This window comes from Motacilla alba, chromosome 1 (genome assembly GCF_015832195.1).
Source record: "Motacilla alba alba isolate MOTALB_02 chromosome 1, Motacilla_alba_V1.0_pri, whole genome shotgun sequence".
Taxonomy (NCBI): Eukaryota; Metazoa; Chordata; class Aves; order Passeriformes; family Motacillidae; genus Motacilla; species Motacilla alba.
The window spans coordinates 23,195,272-23,213,205 of NC_052016.1; the positions used below are offsets into that span (position 1 = coordinate 23,195,272).

At 38.4% G+C, this 17,934-nt stretch overlaps 1 long non-coding RNA gene across 1 annotated transcript in view; it reads right to left on the reverse strand.

The window, feature by feature from the left end:
* Window positions 1-3,903: 3,903 nt before the first annotated feature.
* LOC119704525 overlaps window positions 3,904-17,934 on the reverse strand; it is a 34,396-nt gene continuing 20,365 nt past the window's right edge. The window contains exon 3 of the long non-coding RNA XR_005257986.1: window positions 3,904-4,004. This is a non-coding gene — a long non-coding RNA (uncharacterized LOC119704525). The remainder of the gene's footprint in view (window positions 4,005-17,934) is intronic.

Here is a 17,934-nt window from a genome sequence, read left to right on the forward strand (position 1 = left end):
GGGGTAGAATTTAGTAGGGGCTTGGAGTTGGGGGGGGGGGGAGGGGATTGCATCCCCACTTGTGCTTCTAATTGGTGCTTTTTTTCAATTATGCTAATTTACTAAACATATAAAACTTTATTCACCCTTGTGGGTGGTGGGTTTTCGTGGACATTTTCCATATTTTCCCCTGGAGGCCTCCAAATAAAAGCCAGCCTTTATATTACCTCCTATACTAATATTATTTCAGAAATGTGTGTTGCTTTATTTGTAAGTTTGTTAAGGCATCAGCAGGACCTAGGAAGTATTACCAGAATGTTGGAACACCTTCTCTTGAGTAAGAGAAGGTGTCCCTGCCCATGGCAGGTGGCTGGAACTAGATGATCTTTAAGGTCTCTTCCAACCTGGTCATTCTGTGATTCTGTGATACCTGACATTCTTTTCTTTCTTCTTGGTCTTTTTTCACCCCTTCACCCCTGTCTCTTCACTGCTCCCCTTTACTGGTTACAGCATATGTCAGTGTCACCCTGAACACTTAGCCTGTGCCCAGACTTAGGCACATGAGGGGCTCTCAGCAGTCAGAACTTATTCCGAGTTCTTTATTATGTGGTGCACAATATTTTAAAAATAAAAACCCTCCCACATTTCTTTTCTCCAGTAAAGGCCAGATGAGTGAATTCCCCCATGGGCAGAACTCTGTCTGCAAATGAGTGCTGGCCGTCATTTCTTGTGTAGTCACAGCCTCCTTAAAATTCACCTTTTTCTCCTATTATTTTAACTTTAGTATTGTCATTTTGCGTATGCCTACACAGCATGCCAGAATAAACATCAGATATAATTTTAAAGCACACATACATATAATAAAAACAACTGCATCATTGATATAACTAACGGTTAAAAAAATTTAGAAATCTGGATTTTCCAATGTTACTGTCTTTTTCTGAAATAAAGCGCTAATGGAAAACTGCAGCCAGGTAAACTGAACACCAAACCAAACCTTTGCAGCTGATTCACAGAAGTTGTCATAAATTAATATTTTAATCTGCTTGTACACACCTAAAAAATTAGTTTAGAGGTAATCTCTTGCTTCCAGAAATAATATTCTGACAGATGTCCATTAGCAAAAAATAAAGATATCTGTAACATAATAATTTCCCCATACTCTCCTAAAGCCTCCTTTCAACACTGTTTAACTTAATCAAAACCAACACCACTAGAAGCTCACTGTTGAAGAGGAAATTGACTCTCAGATGAGGAAACAACAGCTTTCAGATAACCTTGTGACATTTGACACAACAGAATTTCTGTTGAAAAATGGCAACTTAATTTTTCTCAACTGGCAGTAAATAGTACTTAGCATCTCAAAGTAACAGAACTGTTTCATGAGAATCATGAAAACATGTTTTTAATAATTGATACACTGATTTGCTTGAACATTAAAGTTTAGAATTCACATACTAACCTCCTTTTTACTCCAATGACAAAAACAACAAAAAAATAGGTAACACTTTAACTACATATATATATATATTTAAAATGCATATATATATATATGCATATATATATATATATATATGCATTTTAAAAAACCCTCACTCTTTTTGTTAATTTAGATTTTCTATGACAGTGTAGGGCAGCTTTTAAAAACAATTCACTTGGAGAAAAGACATTGAATATTTTCTTTGACCTTTGTTCAATGTGATTTTCTACTTTTACAAAAATCTTTCCTAAAATAACAGTTTCTGAACTGCACCAATTTTAATGGAAACATTTCTTCCAGCCACAGGAATGGGGGGGAAGTAATCATGTGTGATGAAAGGTTTCTTAATAATAAATCACCATGAATTCAAATGGAAAATTCTTTCCCCCCACCTTATTTTATTATAGTTACTCATTAACACAACATAAGCACGAATACCTCTCTTGTTCTCAGTTGATCTTACTATTGTTGCATTACTCCAGTAAGCAGCTGAATGTGTAAATGTCATTGATAGACTATCACCACCTGGTCGAACATGCAACTATGGATGAGTGTGCTGACTTGAGCTCACCAGTCATTTTTATTAAGGAGATTCACATTATATACTCAGGTAAGAAATTCTCAGCTCTACAGTACAGCATTAAAAAGTATAAAAGAAAATCCTACACGCATCTTGCCCTTTTCAGTCTTTACCACATCATTCTTTCTTACAGATGATAATTTGTCCTTTATATGTTTTTTATGAAACTATTGGAGTTAAGTTAATGCAGTTTTCCATCATAGTTTACATATATTTAACCTACTATAATGTTGGCTATTTGTCACTATGCTGAGTTCTTCTACCTCTAGCAGAAAAAAGAACCTCATCTAACCAATCCACCCACATCTCTCACACAACATTTCTCACGAAATGTTGTCAAATGCCATCTCATACTGTGGAGGAATCACCACTGAAGACAGGATTGTGGGATTAAGTCTGATCTCTTTTCTAGATAACCCATATTTATCAAACTCCCAATCAACTGATGTACTGGTTTGCTAATGACAGCTTATCTATATACATCTGAAGCTTCAAAATCAGTTGACAATTCAAAAGTTAGAATTCTGCCCTTTGTTATCTGATGAAGAAAAATGTTCTGGTGGATAAAGTAGTCCAAAATCCAATGTTTCCCTTTATCTGAAATCCTGTAGCATGAGAAATGGAAATTGGGGTGATGCTGTACCCATAATAAAACAGATTTTAATTGTTAACTTTGCATAACCTGTCTTTGGCCAATGTGGTTTGTTTAAATCTAAGACACTATTCATTACATTTGAGAAGTCATGGCAGACTGGTGAACACCATAATTTGATTTATACCTAAGAGGAATGTGTGCATTTTCCTTTCCTTTCCTGAAACACAAAAATACGTAAACAATTATATGCTAGAGGTCTGCCAAAATTAGTGCTGGCCTGCAAAGATAATATAAACGGACTTTGAAAGACACGCAGTGATGATATTGCATCTCATATATCACTTATCGACAATACTAAGAGTGCAATTTTAGAATGGTATTATTCTAGCCATGAAAAGTCCTTCTTGACTGCTTTAATAAATCAAAGGTTCTAAAGAGTACTGCAAGCAGCTTATTAAATTAAATTCTTTCTCAAAGAAATGCCTTAAGGCAAAAATATGTGATTGATTACAGAATAAACAGGTGTGCTAGTTTGAATGCAAACCAGTTAGAGAGTTCAAATTAGATCTGCAATTTAATAGGAAAATTAAAATAAAGGCAGTAGTACAGAAAGAAACACTGGACACTGGCTTAAAGTGACAGTCAGAAAATTACACCCTGTCAGTTAGGGTGGTGGCTACAGTCCTGCTGGAGTGACAGATGTGGTTCTGTCATCCTGTAGAATGGTCTGGTCTTTCTCTCAAGGTCCAGTGGTAGTTATGGGGCTCTTGTCCTCTGGGAATCCAGTGGGTAGTGCTGCCCATGGCAAATCTCCAAGCCTTCCAACCTCAGATTATATACAGGTAGGAATGTTTGGTTCCTCCCTCTGGGCAGAGTATCTCACAATGGGATTATGTAATTCTATGAGTCATTCTGCGAGGCCTTGATGGCCCATTAGGAGAGACAGCCCTCCAGAAGGTGTTATTAGGGATGACTCATGGATAAGAAAAAGAACACTGCCCTTCTATTTCAATAGTTTGTGTAGATGGTAAAAGAATACATACTTTTGGTTACATCTTATATTGTAACCGAAGACAACAGGTTTTAAATTGTTTGTTTCTATTATAAACTGTGAAATAGTAAGAAGATACTGCTGATTTGAGCATCAGTAGAGAAGCAAAAATCTTTTCCAGGACCAATATAATAATGCAAAATATTCCTTCTTTCATTTAATTACATATTCAAAACAGAAAGTCTCTCCAAATACTTTAATCATGTTATCAAAGATACCTTTAGTGCAGCAAGCTTTCTGAAGAACACCAGCAGTCACTGAATAACAATACTCTCACTTATCTGCCATCATAGTGTCCTTGATGCTTCCTCCACATACTCTGCAAAACATAATATCTGAGTTGAGAGACTGGGGTGGTACCAAAACTTTCACATCACATAGAAAAGAAGACAGATAAATACTGGATGACCAAGAAGCATCTAAATTATTGTCTCATCAATGCAAGAAATCTTGCTGCTATGGCTGCTGACACTGTCCAAATTCTTAAAAATAAATCAGTGTCATTTTTCCCATATCAATACTACTGTCAAAGGCAGATTTTCAGAATTAACAGCTGGAGTCAGTTTTCTTGTCCTTTTGAAGTTTGTTTTTGTTCTTGGCAAATGTCCACAATGTCCAAGTGACATTTTAGCTTTGATGTTAGACATTTACTAGTCTGCAGCTGATGTTTAAATGTCTAAACATTGCAGAAGAATATTAATCACAGAAGTAGAAAATTACTAATCAACATATGGCCAAGAGATCCAAATTCTAAAACCTATTTTCAGTCCCTTCTGCAAGCTCTGTAGGAAGAGCAGTGATTTATGAGAAGTGATGGACCTGCTAAATTACATTTAAATTGAATTTATGATACAGAAGGGAAATAGATACTGAAGCAGTATGAAGAGGACATATTGATATCACCTCTCAATAAATCTCCACACAAATCCCCATGTAAAGCTGGTGGAGGGGATCAGCAAAAGAACTATCATAGGCAGGATGATCAGCTAGTTGTACCAAACATATTCAACTTACATCATGATCTTGTTAGAAGGACAATTTTAATAATAGATTTGATGCAAGAAGTTTAAATTAAACCATCAGGCATATACCTAACATAAAAACAATTTCTGGGGTTTATTCTAAAATTATTAAGCCATCATACGATTCAGAAAACACACAAGTGTTTGGAACTTGATAGTTAAACCCACAGTAGAAGCTTTCTGCAGTTCTGAAGTGCCATGTGATTTGTCTGATGAGATTTTTAACAAATCAATGATGCACAGAAGAAAACAAAGGAAGAGAAGTGCTAGGCAGCATTTTTTTCCTACTTTTCTGCCAGAAAAAAATGTTTTCCGCATGGATTAATGGAGGGAGGAGGTTAGGAATATTGGTGGTATTTTTGCATGAAATCATTATCAAAATTAGTAACTCCAAATTTTTCTTTGAAAATATTCAATTTCAACTGCATTTCCAAACAATGGTCATATAATCTAATAAAATTATCCCATTATGAAGTTTTCAGAGGCAATATTTAACTTTCTGAATTAACTGATTACATTTTGCCTCATATGTAACTTCATAAGAGAGAAATTAAGACATTTTATAGCTAGAGGAGCAAAGGCATGTACAGCAGCACTTAGGCACTGACATAGGTGTAGATGCACCTTAAAATATGGCATTATCTTACAGAATGTCCCATATGCTATAAAATATCCCCTCTGTCCTGAAAAGCAGATGACTTTTATAATTTAAAATTCCACCTTTCTTCTTCTGATTATTGAATTAAAAAAAAAAGGAAGGATTTATTCTTTTGCTTAACAGCTATGAAAAACCTGAAACTTTTCACCAGACATTAATATATTTATGATGCATGAGACAGACAGCAATATCAAAGCAATTAGGCAGTAAAGCTCCCCTGTGGATATTTCTCTTTTCTTCAAAAATGTTAAATTCCATCTCCTAAAGAAATGTCTATCAGGTCCTATAAGATCCAGTCCCACTGCTGATTCCCATTCAGGCCTTTTTACCTGTTGAACCAGAATTTCACAAAGAGTGAGAAAGAGACGAACTTTCCCTTTAAGTCCAGCTTTATTATAAACTGATGGTAATAGTCATTTACACTGTAATATAATAAAAGAAAACTGGTTTTTTCTACTTCAGTTAAAACTGGATAATAACTATCTCATAGCTTATTGGTCTGTTTTTATTTAAAATGTCATTATCTACGATAAACACCCCAAGAAAAAAGTATTGTCTAACCTAACAATGAACACTGGCAAAAAGAGGAAGTTCTGAATAGCGATAATGAATGTTGCAAACATACAAGCTCTCTTTTTAAGTGTTGGGAATTGTTGACTTAATATGTTGCTACTCAAAAGTAAGTATTTTGCCATTTCTAACTGTGTGGAAGAATTATATCTGCATGTATTATGTAAATTAGATTTTGAAACACTTTGGTTTTTTCTGCACTAAAAATTCATAGTTTATTGCCATTATGTAAATTATATGTGGTAAAAATACTCTCTTTTTTTTTTCCTCCAGAGAAATTTATAAAACGCTGAAAAACTCAATGAACTCATGAGTATGTATGCTTCCACAAATTGTAGCAAGAAAATGTTTAAGACACTATTTTTCCACTTCCCATGTTAGGAAAGAACAATCATGGTAAATGAAGATTCCTCGCAACAATTTTTTCAAGGCCAAAGGCTGGATCCAGTGGTACAGAGAGCAATTGTGCTTACAAGGCACTTTCTTCTTGAGTGAATGATAATAAAATTCTCCTAAGTTGATGCATGATTTTATAATCCAAAAGTAGGCTAATGGACTTGCAGTGCTGTGACTGAAGTCATAACCATTTTAGCATCTCTATAATTGCTACAAGATTAAGGAAAATGGAAAATGTTCACTTTAACAGTGAATTAAAGATCTGTTGATGTTACAGTACGAGCTGGCTTGTACTATGCATTAATTTTGTTATAAGTAAGAAACCCAGCCCAGTTCCATAAACCAGGCCCCTAGGTGGACATATAGGGGCTTCACCCAATCATGCTCCATCCTAAGTTACAGGTCCAGGAGCTGGGGGGTGTAAAAGGTCAGACCGATGAGCTGTCTAGACCCAGGAGTTTTGAGCTGCCTATAAAAGCAAGGTCTGAACAATAAAACAGCTGATGACCGATTGGCATTGTGTTGAGTGTCCTGTCTCCGATGCTCGACTCCACACTAAGTTGTTGATACACTGAATTATTGGTATGTATGATTCCCTGTACATAAATATGATATTAGAAACTTAAATAATTGCTTTCATAGTCCTTACAAGTTCAGAGAACATCTTAAAAATCCACCTTTTGGAATTTTCTATATTGTCCAATTACAATTAAGAGACAGCCTGGACAAGTACACATATTAAAATTTGGTTGGCTAAAAGCAGATAAAATAAATCCACATCTTGGAGATCAGTAGATACCTCTCAAATTCAAACAGAAGCTTTTTTAATCACCATGTCCAAGCTAAGATTACCACAATAGATAAACTCACTAGTCAACAGATAAATTGTGAAGACCAGAGAAAATGTTCAAGAGGTGTGTGTGGGGAAAACAAAAAAAAAAAATCAAAATTTCAGTATCTTGTATGACTTCCCCCAGATTTCTTTTGCCTCTTTCTAGTAATTTGTCAACTAGATCCGTTAGACTTCTGTGTGTTTATAGTGCAGCTTTATAGTACATCCAGTAACTAGAGAATAACAAATGCATAACTTACATTTTGTTCCTTTTGAGAGAATTTTCTTCAAAGAAGAAGAAAACTATTCACAAAAATAAACAAAGAAAATTAAGCTAGAATGATTCAACCCCCCTTAACCAGGCATGGCTGTTTGTAAAATGTGTATTTGTCAAAATAAACAATTTAGAAAGTGAAGTAATCTTAATTCCAACAAGTTTTCCCACCAAAACCAAAATATACTCTCTTAAAACATTCTTAATCTAACATGGACTACTGGGCTTAAGAAAGTGATGGGTGGAAGCAAGTCAAAGACTAGTTTTATACATTCAAACTCAAGTGATCTAGTTTGAACTTAAGTGAGCTGGTTTGTTCATTTGTACTTATATTTTCAGAGATTGCCCTTACAGAACAAGGTGCAGGATAGTTTTACTTAATTGAATTACCTGACCCCATGTCTTCACAAAAAGCACATCAGCATCCCCTTCTACTAAATTTCAAAGAGAAGAGATATGCAGAGATGTGCTATGCAATTTTGTCATATTTTAATCCAAACTGGCAACTCAGCACTGCACAGCTGCTCACCTACCCATTCCCTCAGTGGGATGGGGGGAAAATCAGAAAAACAAAGTAAAATCCATTGAGATAAGAACAGCATAATACTGGAAGTAAGATATATTAATGCTAATAATATAATATTTTAATATCATTTTCATTGCTTTCATGTACCCCTGACACATGTCTACAGACATTCCTATTTATAACATTGGAGTTAAAGGAAGAATTTCTGGATTAAATATTTGGCTCATTAAGCAGCTACTAGACAAGCAGGTTCTACCTTTCTGTATTTAATGTATGAATGTATTTTGACTCCCTCAAAGGTGGAGAGATCTTGAGGGCTGGGCAGTCCCCAGCCATGTGAAGTTCAACAAGGGAAAGTGTCAGATTCTGCCCCTGAGATGGGGCAACCCTGGATGTGTGCACAGACTGGAGAATGAGATGCTGAAGAGCAGTGCTGCAGAAAGGGACCTGGGGGTCCTGGTCCATGGCCAGCTGAACATGAATTCTGGCTGGCAGAATATGAATATAGGAGGGCCAAGTATGAATTCAGGAATACAGGAGGGCCAACCATGTCCTGGGGGGCGTGATGCACAGCATCGCCAGCTGAGAGATTGGGAAGGGGATTGTCCCACTCTGCTCTGCTCTGCACTGGGGTGGCCTCATCTTGAGTGCTGGGGGCAGTTTTGGACAGCATGATAAAAGAAAAACATAAAGTTGTTGGAGAGCATCCAAAGGAGGGCAATGAAGATGGTGAAGAGACTTGAGGGCCTGTCGGAGTCTACCCCAGGTCAGGGTGACCCTGAAAGGTGGAAAAGTCTCTGCTCCAACCCGTGCCTTCAAAGAAAGACGCAATAGTTTTCAGTCGTCTGGTCTCAAGGTTGTTTATTGTTGGTTATCTAAAAGATTTTCTCCCTGAGCTGCTGCGGTCTGCTCAGCAGGTCAGCCAGAGGCACACTGACCTCCCAGGGGGCCGGTGCCATCTTTTATATCATACATTACGTATCAAATGTTTATGGATTTTCCCCAATGCCTATTGCCTATATTGAATGGTGACTTTCTACTCTAAACCAATCTGTGAGTGCCAACATCACCAAAGACATGGAGGTTAGGAAGGAGAAAGAAGGAGGACAGGGCAAGCCCAAATCCCTCCATCTTAGAACTTCTGACCACCATGTACAAAACTTGGACCCCTGTGTACAAGGCCTAAAACCCCCCTGTACAGCACTCAAAAACGCTTCGCTTCACTTTGTGACTACTTCTACTATAATACCTAAACTTTTGTAGCTTGTAATTCTTCATACAGAGTTGGTAATTTGCTCCATGGGCTAAGATCAAAACCCCATGCGTCCTTGGCTGTATGCCAGCGTCTCAGAGCACCTCGCCAGTGGCTCAGGCCATCCAGGGCACCCAGAGGGGTGTCCTGGCTTCCGACAAGGGCCCATGAGGAGGAGCTGAGGTCACTTGGTCTTTTCAGCCTGGAGCAGAGGAGACTGAGGGGAGAAGTCATTGCAGTTACAATTTCCTCAGGAGGGGAAGAGGAGGGGCAGGCACTGATGTCTGTGTTGACCAGTGACAAGAACCAAGGGAATGGTCTGAACCTGTGTCAGGGAAGATTACGTTGGGTATCAGGAAAAAGTTTTTCACCCAGAGAGTGGTCGGGCACTCGGAACAGGTTCTCCAGGGAAGTGGTCACAGCTCCAAATCTGACACAGTTCAAGAAGCATTTGGACAATGCTCTTAGGCACATGGTGGGATTTCGGAGCACTGTTCTGTGCTAGGGCCAGTAGTTGCACTTGATGATTCTTGTGGGTCTCTTCCAATTCAAAATATTCTGTGATTCTGTGAATCCAAGGAGCTCATGATGCTAAGGGTATAACTCTACTGAGTGGAAAACATCTCTCACAGTGCTGCCAACTACAGTAAGATGGCATGGAGTTTTATTTCATGTATAATGAGTTGTTTCATAAGTAATCTGTTGAGGGAAAAAAAGACCATTAAGACAGGTCATAAAATAGCACTCCTTCCCCTGAAAATTCTGACATTTTGAAATTTGGTATGAGACCAAGCTGAGGAAAAGTTCAGAATTTCTGAACAGAAATGAAAGAGAAAACTTAGGAATATAAATACAACTTTAAATAGATTTGTTCTATAAAGCAAAAAATATACAAAATACTGTCTTCATTCAAAATTAAAGCACTATGGTTGAACTTTACAGTGTAGGTCTAAGTGCTTTGAATTTTTGCTTCTAAAAATTTGCCAGATTCAGCGATTTATCAGTATTTAGATTTGAGAAAAATGTACAATTTCACAGGGAAATCACTTTCATGTAGGCCTTCACAGCCTTTCCTATAAGCTATACCACCTGAAGCAGAGTTAAAGAAATCATTACATTTGGGAAATCAAATCTCTCCAGCTCAGAATCCATTCTAAGAATAATCAAAATAAAACAAAAAGCTTTTAAAATCATCTTATTCAGTGTCAGCTATTACTGCTGGAGATAAAGGGTCAAGATGATCCTTTGCATTGCTTTTCTTAGCCTCTAAGTTTGACTTGGTATAAAATATGAGATACTGCTACTCTGTTTGAAATCCAGCTTTGTCATCTGCCCTATATTAAGTTATCAAAGAGCCTATTATTTTATCTGAGTCTTAATTTATCACAAAAATTTTATAAGTCTTCTGACAGTTTTTCATTTAATTAATGAGACCACAGTGTTGTTACCACCTAGTATTTAAAAACATGGCAAGAATATACAAGGAAAAGCTTTAAGGACATTTATTCTTGGTGTGACTTGGGAACATACCAATAGCTATTGTACATGCCACCAAAAGTCCACCCTCAGCCCTGTGTCCAGTTTCCAAAACAGATCAGTTTTGTGAAACACTGCCAATGTCTGGAGAAGGGCCAGGACAAGAAGAGTTGCAGATGACACCTCTCTTTTGTTCTCTTCTTGTCTCAAAGCTTTTTTTAGTTCTGGGACTGCCTTAGTGGGAGATGATTCCTGAGAAGTAACTTCCTAGAAATTTCCCTTCTATAAGTTTTCCCAGTGTGAACTTTAATAAGATAAAGAAAATCTTTCATGGATTTGGTGGGGGGGGGGGGGGTTCTTCAAACTTCCTGTGCATATAGATCTGTACAAATCAAGTTTAGCAATATTAACAGTTTAATTGGAGCTATGCCATGGGCTGAGGGATTATGGAACAGTGTGTAAACCCCAGAGTTTATCTGACAAAAACAACCCTAAAACTCCTGGTAGAAATGTTATTACAGTACGTTGTTCCAGCCAAGTTCTTTTGAGAAGATAAATGCACTCTATTCTCACAAAATTCATGATTCCAAGAATTTGCCTATGATTAGAAACAGGGCTCATTTAATCACACAAGTAAGATGTATTCGAGACCTAAGACAAAGACAATTTAAATCCATGGCATTTGTTCTATTGACTTCAGCTTGGTTTGGCTTAAATCCTTAGGCTCTGCTCCAGCTGCCAATTCATTTCCAGAAGTGAACTTAGGTATGTGCCTCAGTGATTTAGCTTTCCTGAAGAGGGATGCATTTAAGTATGTGCTTAAATGATGTGTTGAATTGGGATTTTAAAAGCTGAAGGGAAAAAAATGTCCTAATATGCTACAATAAATTCTGACGAAATGTATTTGGACATGTAAATTTAGACAAGAGTTAAAACAATGAATTATGATAATGACACATACATTGAATAATTCAACACATGCTTTTCTCTTTTTTGGAAGTTAATTTTTTGAGACCAACAATACAAAGTTTAGTGTATTGTTGGGTCAAGAACAACACAGTAATGGTTACAACATAAAATAACCCCTCAGATTGTTTTTAAGCAATTAATGCAACAAGGCAAGTCATTATAATAAAGTATCTTTAATTGCAAGAGTGGGTGATAATCCACAGCTAATCAGTTTTCACTATAGAAACCTGACATAAGTTTTAATTTTGGATGGAAAGTGTTTTCATATATCTTTTAAGAACTCAAAATCACAAAATAGAAGCAGCTGTATGATTGTCCAGATGATCAACTTTCATCCAACCACACCTAGCTGAAAATTCAGGGACTCTAAAATGATTTCTGGTGTGTAAGAAGGGAGGCCAATAGCTGATAACACACAATTTTAAAATATATATGCATACTTGTTAGTAAAGCTCTGAATAAAAAAAAATAAAGTCTATGAGTTATTGTGGAGCTTGCTTGCAACACAATCTTAATATTCAATCGAGGCAGATATTTTAATCTGTGGTTGAATCTAACATGTCGAAGCCTAAGCCAGTAACTTTGAGTGCTAAATGAATATTAATTCAATAATTTTGTGCTCTGACAATATCCAGCTGCTCCAGGCTGAATGAAAACTGTGTAATGCTATAAACCAAGATATAGTGCCTATTCCAAATCACTAAATGTGGTAGCTTCACTTCTCATTACTGTCTAAGAATGCAATCTTTCAGATTTTAGGAGAATCAAATAAAGGATATACTCAACCCTGGAGAGCAACACCTTCTGGCCTTCCTTAATGACATATTTTGACCTAGTCCCAGCTTACATATGGGGAAAAGGTTAAAAGTATATAATTTGCAATTACATATTACATTATAGACTGATAATGAGGACAACAATACAAAACATCCTTTCTGTTACCAATACATGACTTAGATTTTGAAACTATTTTGAACTGCTCAGTATGACTGCGCCTCTGATAGAGAGTTAATTCTTTCTGGATCAAATTCTGCTCTTTATTACCATGGTGTTAATGAGTTATTTTCATTGCCTTTCAGGTGTTCCCCTGACAGGTGTGTGAAGGTCATAATTAGGCTTTATATTACCTGAAAAATACAATCCTGTAGATGATCAAGGAAGTCTTCATGTCTGAGGTATGTTACTTAAAGGTAAAATTTTGGAAGTTGCATCTTTAGGGATCTGTTGCTCCCTCAAATAAAGAACATATTTTTTTCCCTCTAAACGTCATGATTAGGGCATGCCAAAATGTATCTTGCTATTTGGAAACATATTTATTTACTCCAAATGGTTCTATTAATTCTCTCTGCCAAGGTGTTTCAGCTTATGGAGGTCTGCTGGATACTGCCTAGAAGAACCTTTCAAAGTACACAGTCCAGGCTGGACTACCAGCCCTTGCTTACTAAGTTCTGCTCAGATCTTAAACAAAATAGTTTCTCCATTTCAAAGACATAAAGCTTTTCTTTTATTTTCCACATCCAGATCTTGCCTTCACAATATGTTGTCCTTTTTAGTGCTTCATATTCTCCTAAGACTTGTCCCTGAATACACATGGACACTTACCACTTTCATATGCACCACTTTCCTACCCTGCAAGGGGTGAATGTCTGGGCCTTTGTTGCCAATGACACTGCTCCATTTTCCAAAAGGGAAATTACCTATGATGGCCTTTCCGTTGTCACACTGAACATACCTTTATCTTACTACCATTGGTATTTCAATTTTTATAAAAGTGAAACTCCAGCACTATTTTTCTTTGCTCTTCCCCTGTCACTCTGTGATATTTCCACACTTGTCTGATTCAGTTCATGACTTGCTAAACTTACTGATCAAGTTTAAGTATGAGACTTTACACAACCCTATTCAAGTCCTTTTTGAATGCAGACTCCTGCCACACTTATCAGTCCTGTTTATTGGGACACACAAGACAGATGATGGACTTTGGACCTGGGTAGCATAAGAAATTTGATAATCAGGATGCCTTGACAAGAGCAAAAAGCTTTGAAGATTGCAAGAAGATTAAATCAGACTGACTTACCAGAAAAGAAAATTACATCAAGACTTCTGCAAGCAAGAGATGTTGTAAAATGCATAAGTTTGTTTATGTGATTAACCCAATCATTGTAGCAAAACATTACCAGCCTTCCTAAAATAGTACATAAGCATAGGTATTCCATAATAAATTTGGATTCTTCTGACCATATCAGAGTCTCCCCGTCTCTCTCATCATTGCCGATACCTGTTCACCTGTACAAAACTCTGGTGTTTTCCTTCTGCCCTTAGAATGTTGACTCTGAGGTCAGGAAATACATTCCTGCCCAAAAGTTAATGTTGCTGAAAATAAACAGCTGCAAAAAGTACAGCTCTTATAGAATTGTTCAAACAAACATCTGCCCATACAAGTAATTCTGCAGACATACTTATAAACAACCGTGGATAGTTGTCTGCTTCACAGGTACCAACCTAATGGATTGATTTAGCATTAGGGGTATTGTTTTTTTACATGGAAACCCTAATAGTTTCACCAGAGAAGCCAGTATCAGGTTTTCTGTAATAGCTGTTATCCAATTTAGAATAGCATAAGTGCCATCTAATTTACCAGTTTCAAAGCCCCTAAGTACCTCTGTGAAACCACAAAATTATTGCTTTTCTTTTATGCTAAACACATTATTGTGCTGAACTGGCCATAATAAGATTTTGGAAGTTTTTTATGCTATCACAAACTGAAATTAAACTATGTTATTTTTATTGAGGGATGTATTTTGAGTAAGTACTTCAGATTGTCCTTGAACCATCATATGAAATTACAGGGTAGATCAGAAAAGTAACTGCTGAATATTAATTTTTCATGGATTTAAAAGTCCATTATAGACATTAAGAGATGACAAACAGTGAAAGTGTTAGAAAGAAACTCTTTCCTATTTTGTAAACAAGCAAAGTCAGATATCTAAGCATTTAAGTTTGGTACACCATCCATAGGATTAGTAAAGATACAGTCAAGGTGTTTTGTTCAATCAGAAACATTTCTCTCTAAAAGAGCCTTCAGAATTACAAGGGCTACACTAAAAAAGAAATACTGGGTGTAATAGAGCACTTGGCCATTCACTACCATTCATCAGATGTAAATAGGCTCCTAAGGGGCTCTTAACTCTACCACATATAAAATTTTCCAGTGTGTGTGGTTTTCCAATAAAACTGAATGCCTTTTAGCAGCCCAGCAGTACAAGTGTAACATCTGAATTTAATTCACAGTTTTGCTATGTAAGGAAGTTTTCAGGGGACAATTTAGTGTCTGTTATGGGTTTGGTTTTTTTCAGTCATTTTTCCTGCCATCTGCTAACCAGAAGAAGGATAATGCACAGGGAGGGCATTGCCTGAGACACAAACGGGAGTGTTGGGGTTAGTTTGAATAATGAAGGAAACTTCAATCTAAGGCCATGGGAAAACACTGTTTAAGACAGGGTGAGCAGCAGCTCCCACACATGGTCCTCCAGTTCTGTTATTCAAATTATTACTAGAAAGTTCTAAGTTCTCTGTGTTGTCATTGGATATTTTTGCTGCATTGACTGTAATATTCTAAATCACTTCTTCCTGTTGGATCCTTTATTCAGACCCTGCCTTAACCCCTCCCCTTTTAGAAATGTATAAGTATCCCTGCAGACCCTGGACCCTGGTTTCTTCTGGTTCGTTCCTCATACTATGCACGCTGTTTAGTTTGTTGTTTTGCTGTTATATTAAAGTTGTTTTTCCAAACAACTGGATCAAGCTGTCTCTCTCCTCAAAGTCACCAGGGCCAGTTCTCGGAAAACCCACTGGTCAACCATCCAGGCTGGGACCAAAAGGCATCACGGGTGCAATTAGGAATTAAAAGATGTAGATGCATTTCATTGAAATAGCCCTTGCTGGGGATGGGTGCGGGTGATACCACAAGAAAAAAGGTGAACAGGCTACCCCACAGGCTTGGCTGGGTATTGCTTGGTCCTGCTTCCAGGTTTAGGCGATGAAGGAGCTGTTTGCTGTCTTCCCGGCCACCTGGCCACTCGGAGCTCAGAACCAGCACGTGTGGTGCCGAAACATCAGGATCGCTTCCGGCCAGACCCTCTGCCCACAGCATGTTGTGCAGCCACTCCTGAGATCCCAGTCTGCTGCAGTTTTCCTGCACTGCAATTCTGCTTAGTTCTTTTTTTTGTTTCCTGGCCATTCAGGGGGGTCTGGAACCAATGTGTGGGGTGTCCCCCTATAAGCAACCTCTTGGCATGGTAGCCTGGCAATCACAACCAGCTGCTGCCCATGACTTCCAGTTTCAGCCAAGCCGCCATGACCACATGGAGAGGTCTCTGAGCTCGTGTCACAACGCCCCCTGCAGCTGCAGGGGAATCATTGCACAGGCCCTGCCACCAGGAGCCACCAGCGCCCCTGCCGGCTGTGACCGTAACTGCACCGAAGAGGAAACTGCTTAGAGAGTGGGACAAAACTGTTTGTTGGGTTTTCTGTTTTGGTTTGTTGTTGCTGCCATTGTTGGTTTTTTTTTTTTGTTTGTCTTGCTAGAGAGATATATATTGTAAGGAACTGCAATTCCTGTTTTCATATCTTTGCCTGAAAGCCTCGTAATTTCAAAGTTATAATAATTTGGAGGGAAAGGAGTCACATTTTACACTCCAAAGGAGGTTCCCGCCTTCCTTGGCAGACACGTGTCCTTCAAACCAAGACAGTGTCATAAGAGGCCTCTTCTTCAAATTGGTGTTCATTCTGTATATTCTTTGTTTTAGTGAAATCATGATAATGTTCCCAGTGGTTTCAGTCAGAATACGGTCTTCACTCTTTTCTGTGCATTTTTCATAAAATCACAGAATATGCTGAGTTGAAGGGACACATCAGGATCATCAAGTTTTTTCACACACTCAGCTTTAATCTCGTTATTTTGTGGTAAAGTATGAATTAAGCATTCAACTAACTTCCAGGAATACAGCAAAGAAAATACTCATAAGTTAAATAAGATTTACCAGCCGTGAGGACAAATATAATTTGACAGATTTTTAATACATCAAGACAACATCCCACTTTTCCCATAATACTGGGGCTGAATACTGTCATCTGACATGTTAGCCAATTTAGTTTTTATTTAGCTGATTTAGTTTGTTTCAGCCCTGGTCTGGTGAGGGCTGTCAGAGGCATGTGATGGGAGGGAGTGTACATGTGCCACTTGCAGGAGGCAGCTGGGAGTGAGGGAAGCCTCATCCCTGAGAAGACTTCACCTGGCAACACCTCACATGAGGCAGTTAGTAGGAAACACTGTGGAAGGGCTTTTCCAATCAGATGGCAAAAGGTGCCCACCAATGGATGGCAAAGAACGGTTGGACTGGACCAATGGTGTCCGGGCGGTGGGCAGATTTTGGAAGCAGCCAGTTACCAACTAGTATAAAAACCAACTGTGTCATGAGTTCACTGCTGCTCACTGGGCCTCACTGTTGTTCACTGCTCTTTGTTGGCTTGCTTGCTTCCTCTTCTGCCCTGGCCCCAGCATGCCTTTTGGCTCTCCTGCCCTCTCCCTGGCTCTTGCTCACCCTCACATCTGTCCTGCTCCCCTGTGTCCCTGGCCACCACCCTGCTGCTTTGCCCCAGCATCCCTGCCTGAGCTAACTGCATTCAACCCTACCACTCCAATCCAGCCCACCCTGCCATCCTGAACCAGTAGTCCTTGCTGCACACGTGTCCAGGGTCCAGGACTTCTCATCCAAGTGCCCACTCACTGTACGTGTGGTACCATCACTGCGGGACCCGCACCTGTGAAGCTGCACCTCTCTGAGAGCTGCATGGGCTCATTAAGTCCCACCCTGTCCGTAGCCAGGCAGCATGCACACCCCCATCCCCCGGCTGCCAACAGTACTTCCCTGATCAGCTGGTGGTAAAGCCCTCTTGTTCTCTGCCTCCCCTCTTTCTCTCTCTCTCTCTCTCTCTCTCTCTCTCTCTCTCTCTCTCTCTCTCTTTCTCTCTCTCTCTCTTTCTTTCTCTCTCCCATCTTCCCCATTCCTTTTCCATTTTCATTCCTTCTTTTCTGTCTTTTCTAGCCCTCTTTCATTTGGGCAATGCATTTTTATTTTTGTTCTTCATTATCAATAAACAATCTCATTTGGCTTAATTTTGTTCCTGACCATATAATTCTAAAATAACTATTCACAGTTTCCCTCAGTGGAATGCAACACATGTTGACCTTCCTGGGCATTTCTCTTTTGCA